Source organism: Myotis lucifugus, unplaced genomic scaffold (genome assembly GCF_000147115.1).
Source record: "Myotis lucifugus unplaced genomic scaffold, Myoluc2.0 scaffold_3035, whole genome shotgun sequence".
NCBI classification, from domain to species: Eukaryota; Metazoa; Chordata; class Mammalia; order Chiroptera; family Vespertilionidae; genus Myotis; species Myotis lucifugus.
This window is the reverse complement of record NW_005874083.1, coordinates 1-7,722: the sequence shown is the minus strand read 5'-3', so window position 1 is coordinate 7,722 and position 7,722 is coordinate 1. Positions and strand designations below refer to the sequence as shown.

The 7,722-nt window shown below is 53.6% G+C and overlaps 1 pseudogene; it reads left to right on the top strand.

Annotated features, from left to right (window-relative positions):
• The first annotated feature begins 1,456 nt into the window (after positions 1-1,456).
• On the top strand, positions 1,457-4,948 carry LOC102425966 (annotated as a pseudogene).
• Positions 4,949-7,722: the final 2,774 nt, after the last annotated feature.

The window sequence follows — 7,722 nt, the reverse complement described above, 5'->3', positions numbered from 1 at the left end:
GCAGGTGGACTAAACCTCATTAAGAGCCAGTTAGTTTCTTTGCAGGTGTGTGGGAATTTCCCTATGGGGCTCCTGCATGTCATGAGGAATGACCTCTGACACATCCGCAAAGATCCTCAGTTGTCTAAGAACATCTGAGATTCTTGCAGGAAGGAGGATTTCCCCGTTATCTTCTGAGCTGAACAAGATCAGCTCTCACTTATGCAGCTTAGGTGTTTGCCCAGACTCAAAAAAGGCAAATCCTATCGAAAAGCCAGGGTTAAAACCCAGTCCCATTTCCCCTCCTGTCTCTCCTTAGCCTGGGATTTATCAACTGTTAGCCTTAGTTCCACCAAGAGTATTACAAAATATGTCTCAAATAAAGTCAGCAGCACAAGCAAGGGAAGGTCCTGAATCCAAGAGACAAGTGTCCCAAGTTCACCGGCAGGTAGAGAACTGGTGCATCAATGGACCCTGTGCTGGATGCCAGCACCAGGTGTAGGTCAGCAGGGTGGTGCTGGGTGAGATTTTCTGGGATCCTGCTGTATTGTGCCAAGTAAATGTCAATGTAAGAAGCATTGAAAACGGTGAACAATTGTTGAGATTTTATCTGAGCCAAACGGTCATTGGCCTTGAATCAAAATCTCAATGGATTGGAATTATGCTCTGGAGAATGGCAGTTTTCACCTTATTTTAGATAATACAGTCAGAAGTGGAGATGTATGTGGGTTGCATGAAATCCATTGGTGATAGATTGGATAAAAAGTAAAATGACAGACACATTCTTCTTTCCCATAGGGGGATATAGCATAGAACAACCAACAATCAACTCAATAACAATGAGACAATGAGGGGATTTGTGGTCTTTGCAGAGCACAGAGTGTCCAAAAAAAAAAAAAAAAAAAGGAAAATTCCTTTGACATTCCAAAGCTATGTTCTTGTAGATTCCAAAAGATAGTAGACAGTCTCAGTTAAGGTAAAGCATGACCTTTTTTAGAGAAGATTCCAGCCAAGGACCCAGCGACCGACCATAAACAGCTTTTAGTTAAAATGTTTTAACTTCACAACATCCTTTGTGATAACTTTAGGTCTCTGAGTTGAAAAGACCACGACCCAGGCCTTCCCTGACCTAATCGCAGGTTAGCGAGTGGCCACTTTTTGTGTGGCCACACCCTCCTTCGACCACTCATGCCCCACTTCTTGCCACCAATCCTGTCCCTCCTCTGTACCACCACAGGAGGAGAAACCATCAACCCTGAGTAGGAAAAGGACCGGTAGGGTGCCAGCAGCTGCAGCTCCCTCACGAAGTGTGGGCCTGGCCAGCACGTCCATGGTACTCAAAACACAGGTCCCCCAAAACCTGTTTGCCACCTGGGAGGTGGACTGCTCCAGTGCCCGGTGTGTGCCCAGGTGGTGTAGTCTCACTTTAAAGAAGCTAGTGATCTTCAAGAAGCTGGCCAAGGACCTCAACTCCGTGGTAATTTCTGTGAAGATGCGGGACTCCAAGGGCATCCTGAGGTCCCAAGAGATTGTGCTGCCCCGCGGTAGACCAGTGCAGACCAACCTGGCACTCACCTTCTCCCTGCAGTACAACCACTTCCTCAAGGGAGAAGGTAACAAGCTCCTGATCATGCTGGAGCAGAGGAAGTGCTCTAAGAACAGAAATGTCCTGGGCTACAAGACACTGGCCTCTGGCGCCATCCATATGGCTGACGTCATGCAGCGAAACCCCAGGTGTGGCCTGATGGTGAGCCTTTGCCGCAGCATCAAGGAATCCTCCACTACGGTGGCCGAGATCTGGATCTCCTCCCTGTTCAGTCAGCCCATGGAACACGAGGACAGTGCCATGCAGGTCAGCCCTAAGGCCAAGTCGGCAGGTAACTATGAGGGGCAGGATGAGCTGCAGGCCAGCTGCAGGGGAAAGCACACACAGGACCTGCACAAGGATGCCTTGGAGAAGGGGAAGCCAAAGAAGCAGTGGCCATCCATACGAGGAAACCTGAAGCAGAAAGTCCTGGCGCTGTTTCACAGGTCCAAAGTGTCAGAGAGGGACCTTCGGTCTGACATGATGGGGAAATGCAGGAAAAGTGACCCAGACATGGAGGATGATGAGAGGGTCCTCAGCATCCCCAGGCCCAAGCTCAAGCCATACTTCGATGGCCTGTCAGACTCCAGTTTGCAGACGGAGATGTGGGGCAGCCACAGTGACAGTACCCAAACAGATCCTCTGAGTCTGCCCCACATGCCCGAGAATTCGTGGGCCCTGGGAGGCAAGCAATCAAGTGAGATGGACAATGAATTTGTGGCCCACAGCACACCCACCAGCAAGGTGGACAAGATCCAGATCTCCTCCCTGTCCATGCTGCCCATGGACCAGGAGGACAGCGCCAGGCAAGCCAGTCCCAAGGCTGAGTCCTCGGACAACTACTCTGAGTGCAAGTGTGAGAGCTTCTTCTCGCAGCTGGAGGCCAGCTACCATACCGCTGACCAGGAGGAGGATGACTTTGATGAGGGGAATCTCATATTAAGAAGGAGCACCCGGACTAGGCAACAGAACTACCACCAGAAAGTCCTGTTATGGCTGCACACAATGCAAGTGTCGGAGGACGTCCTGGACCCTGAGCAGGACCATGGGGAGCATGTCCCGGAGGTGGAGGAGGACCTGGACCTCCTGTATGACATGCTGCAGAACCCCAGTGACAGTGGCCCAGACACTGAGGACGATGGCAGCGTCCTCAGCACCCCCACACCTAAGCTTGGGCCATACTTTGAAGGCCTGTCTAGGGGTCCAGACATGAAGGACAATCACAGTGTCCTCAGCAGCCCCAATCCCAAGCTCAGGCCCTACATGGAAGGCCTGTCAGACTCCAGCTTGCAGATGGAGATGTGGGGCCTCCACAGCACCAGGATCCAAAAGGAGCCTCTGAGTCTGGCCCACCAGCCTGAGAATGCTAGGGCTCCGGGAGGCAAGCAGCCAAGCCACAGTGACTCCCAACTTGTGGCCTATAGCACACCCACCACTACGATTCGAATGGACTCCCTGTCCCGCCAGCCTATCAATCAGGAGGCCACTGCCATGCAGGCCAGCACCAAGGCCCAAACCTCGCATAACGACGTCACCAGCACATCTGAGAGCTTCTTCTTTGAGCAGGCGGCCAGCCACAATGCTGTCCACAGGCAGTCCCAGGACAAAGGGAATCTGATAGTAAGAAGGAGGTGCATGACCAGGCAACAGGATTACCCCCAGAAAGCCGTGGCATCTATGCTCAGGGCCCAAGTGTCGGAGAAGGTCATATCCTCAGAACAGGCCCTTGTGAGGCATGTCCCCAAAGTGGAGAAGGCTCTGGACCGTCGGTGTGATATTGTGCTGAGCTCTAGTGACAGTAGCCTCGACATGGAGGACGATATCAGTGTCCCCAGCACCCCAAAGCCCAAACTCAGGCGATACTTTGACAGCATGTCAAGTGATAGTGGCTCTGACTCAATGGCCCACAGAATTCGCTCCCCTGGGAAGCAGCTGGCACAGCTGGAGGACAACCGGGAAGCAGGGTCCTCCGCCCAGCATTGGTTCACCAAGAAGCTGCCATCCATAGTGCGCTTCACCAAGTCTCTAGTCATGCCCTCCAGCAGGTCCAAGAGGAAGCAGGCTGGACACCGATTCTGCGACACAGCCCTGAATGAGTGGGTCAACAGACTGGACAACGAGAGCCCAGACCCACAGAGCCAGCGGCAGATCCCCAGGGAGCCCGTCTGTGACCAGCTCCACAACATCCTCATTTCCCAGGACAAGATGCCCGAGAACATCATCCTGGTCAACACCACCGACTGGCAGGGCCAGTTACTTTCGGACATCCTGCAGGGGCACACGCTGCCCGTGGTGTGCACTTGCTCCACAGATGACGTCCAGGAGGCCTTCAGCATCATCGTGTCACAGATGCAGAGATACTGCAACTGCAATTCCCAGGCCTTGACGCCTGTTAAGATGGCGGTGGCAGGGGCACAGCCCTACTTCAGGGCTGTGCTGCGGGTCTTCGTGGAGCAGCTGTCCCAGCAGCCACCCCAATGGCTAGACTACATACGCTTCCTGGTCATCCCGCTGGGTCCCCACCTCGTGGCCAGCTACCTGGGCTCCATGGATTGCCGCTACAGCAACTTCTTCCAGGACCTGTACTGGCGGGACATGTTCAACAACCTGGAGTCCCAGAACACCTTGCAGGACACACAGGATGTTGTGTCGAGAATCTCTGAGTACGTTGCGGGGGCCAACTGTGTCTACCTGCTGCCCATCGCAGAGGCCACGCTCATGCCTAAGCAGCAGCGCCCCAATGAGAAGTCCTCACAGCTCATCCCCTTTGTGGGGGCAGTGAACGTTGGAAGAGTGGAACCATCTGCAGCCATGTCAGGAGACTCAGCTGATGTAGTCCCCTCATGCTCCAGTGAGCTTCTGTCCCCTACCAGGAAGGCCTCACCCAACACACTCTCCCCCCCGTCAATGAGTGGGGGCCTGTCCTCCACCAGCCAGAGTGTCCATGCAGAGATGATGGAGCTGCAGGTGGATTACTGGACAGCAGCCCAGCCAATAGACATGAAGAGTGTCACAGAGAAGTAACACCAACCTACCACCAAAAACACACTCAAGTGCTTCTTCCAGTCTGTCCAGGTCAGCAGGCTGCCCTGCAGTGGTGAGGGCACAGCTACACCTGCCATGTCCATGACAGTGGTCACCAAGGAGAAAAAAAAGAAGGCGCCCAAGAAAACCAAGGATGAGGATATGGAGTCCAAAAGCCAGTGCATCCAGGGCATTGGTCGCCTGGTTTGCAAGGCCAAGCACCAGCAGAGTATGCTGCCGGTCGTCATCGATGGCGTGCAGTGGAATGATGTGGCGTTTTTCCAGCTGGCATCCCAGTGGTCCTCCCACGTCAAGCACTTCCCCATCTGCATCTTTGGACACAACAATCCCACCTTCTAGCCCTGCCCCTCCCCCTGCCTTTCACTCTGCCTTGGCCAAGCTCAGAAGGACCCAGCTGCTTTTCTGTGAACAGTTCAGTTTATTACAGACACAGACCCTGGAAACCCAAAGAGAAACCATTTTGCGTTCAAATGTGCTCACAGCCTGGAACCTAAGGGGTTTGCCCCTCACTGGGAGCTCCTCAATGCTCTGTTCAGTAACCAGAATGCTGTGGCGAGTGGGAGTCAGGAGGTCAGTGTTGAGCTGGAGCATCATGGAAGATGTGTTTTGGCCTCAGGATGCCCAACATTCTCAGTGAGAAGGGTTCTGGCCTTGAAGGCCTGCCCTTCCTGGAATCCAGGACTCTGCTTCCCTGGGAGACAGCTCCACCTGTGCCCAGACTCAGAGCTCGGCAGCCAGAGGTCAAGGGCTAGCCTCTGATTGCAGCATTCTGAGCACAACATGGAGGCCAGTCAGCCCAGCCCTGGGAAACAGCTGCCAACCAGCCAACTGGTCCAACACCACCTACTCAGGGTTACCAGTGAACGGCAGCCTCACAGACAGAAAGAAAAATGACCTGTATGGTGAACATCGCCCTGGCACACTGGCTAGACAAAGTGGTCGATTTCCTGAGGATGGAACCCACCTTCGTTCCTGTCTGTTACTACAGATCATTTGCTACCACCCAACAGCTGTGGGACCAATTATTTACCAGGTGAGCCCCTCGCCCTCCAGAGCACATGGTCACCAGGCCACGTGTTGGCTGTTTGCCTTCAGGTCACTGCAACTCCCTGAGTGTTTGCTCCTCTGAAACCTCGGTGAACCCGGGAGCAGGTGCATAGGGTTCTTGCAGGGACTCACTGGGTTCCTCCCTGGTAAGTGTTCTCTGGGAGCCTAGACAGTGGAGAGGTCTGCTGGAGGGGCTGTGATTGAGCCAACCTGTCATTTTCTCTTCCTGTTGCAGAAGCCACTGCCAAATTTCTGATTCTCTTTGGGGCCTTGGGTGAAGCTCTATTCTAATATGGCAAAGAGATTGGAGAAACTATTAGGGGTCTCTGTCCCAGGTGAATCCAGATTAGAGGTGCCAGGGGTGAGCAATGGAGCCCAGGGTCACCCAGCAATCTGAGATGGGGCTGGTTTGGGCTCATTCAATCATCAAATATACTAGAAGCTCTGCCAGGTACAAAAATGTTTCTAGGCACTGACCATAACCCAGTGCTCAGAGCAGACACCAAGCCTGCACTCCAGAGCTTCCTTCTGGTCTGGAGCTATTCAGTCACACTAGGCTGCACAGGCTCTAGTGTCTACAGGACACCTGATGTGACGTCCTCCTGGCCTCCTCTACTTATGGCTGCATCTTCGCGTATTGTGAAGGGGACGGTAGACCTCTATTCAGCAAAAAATGTGAGTCAGTTTTGGATCAGATCCATGAGGGGAGTATGGGGACTGTGAATTCAAAGTGCTGGCAAAACCCTGGATCCACTCATGGTGGGATTTCTGCAAGAGGGCAGAGGTTGGAGGGCTTCTCCTAGAAAAAAGAACATGAGTCAGAGAGCTGTGCAAGTGGATATGGGTGGTGTGGGCTAGTGGGGAGGTCAGTGGACAGAAGCCCCTCAGACAATTCATAGCCTTCCGCTCCTAATTTCAGCCCAGTCTGCACCCCTATCCCGGGACCTAGCTCCTTAATCTGGTAGAACCTCCTCAGTGGCAGCTTGGTGTACCCCGCCCTGTGGGAGTTGACTTTCAGTGGGAGGCAAAGAACCACACAGGACAGCTAGTGAATTAGGCAGCATTTCGGTGCAGGAGCCAAAGTTTGAGGTGATAGGAAGGCCCTGGGGTTCGTTTGTTTCACTCATTGGTCAGGATTCCTGAAGCACCTACTCTGTGCCAATGAATGACATGAACTGGGTGGACACCAGCCCTCTCAGTCCTAATGGGAGGGAACAGGGACACTGCGAGAGCCTGTCAGGTTCCCCTGAAGAAGGGGACGGGTGGTTCCCTCATTGATCCAGAGCTGTGAGGTAGGAGGGCTTTCTGCAAATCATTCCTGGGTGACCAGTCGCATCTCTGCCAGGACTGCCAGACTGCAGGTGGACAAGGAGGAGGCCTGGCGTCTGGATGGGTAGGTGCAGCAGGCCCAGGACCCCAGGCTCTCTGAGTGGTGCTGTGGGAGGGCCGTGTGGAAGGGAAAGGCAGGCCTCACATTCTGCTGCTCACCTATCTCTCTCCCCAGGGCCATTTCCTGCATCCTGAGCATCTGGCTGGACCAGCACCTCCAGAATTTCCCAGCCAGATGATGCTGTTGGCTTCCATAGAGCTCAACTTGCAATCTCCTACCTGCCAAACCAGGCCCAGTGCCTCCATTCACAATGGGAGCACCTGAGCCCACTGAGGCCGAGACAGGAGGAGGAGGAGGAGGCCTCCGGGGGTGGTGTGGGTGAGTATGCCTTTGGAAGGCACAGGAAAGGCAGTGAGGGTGGTAACATGTCCTCTTCTTGCATCTACAGAACCAGCTCCAGAGCAACATCAGGAGAGCCGGATCCAGGCCCAGCTTTCACTGAACTTCAAGAGGCAGAAGACCCACCTGCAGCATTTGAGCAACTCACCCCAGCTTCTGTGCGGCCTGTGGTGCCAGATCCCGGGCCAGAGCGCGTGTCAGCAGCCACGGCAGAGAGGGGACCCTCCTACCCCCATTTAGACGCAGTGTTAAATGTTTTCTGTTCTTGTTATATATGCTTATAATTTTACTATATTTTTATGATATTTAATAACATACAATGTACCGTAGAGAAAGT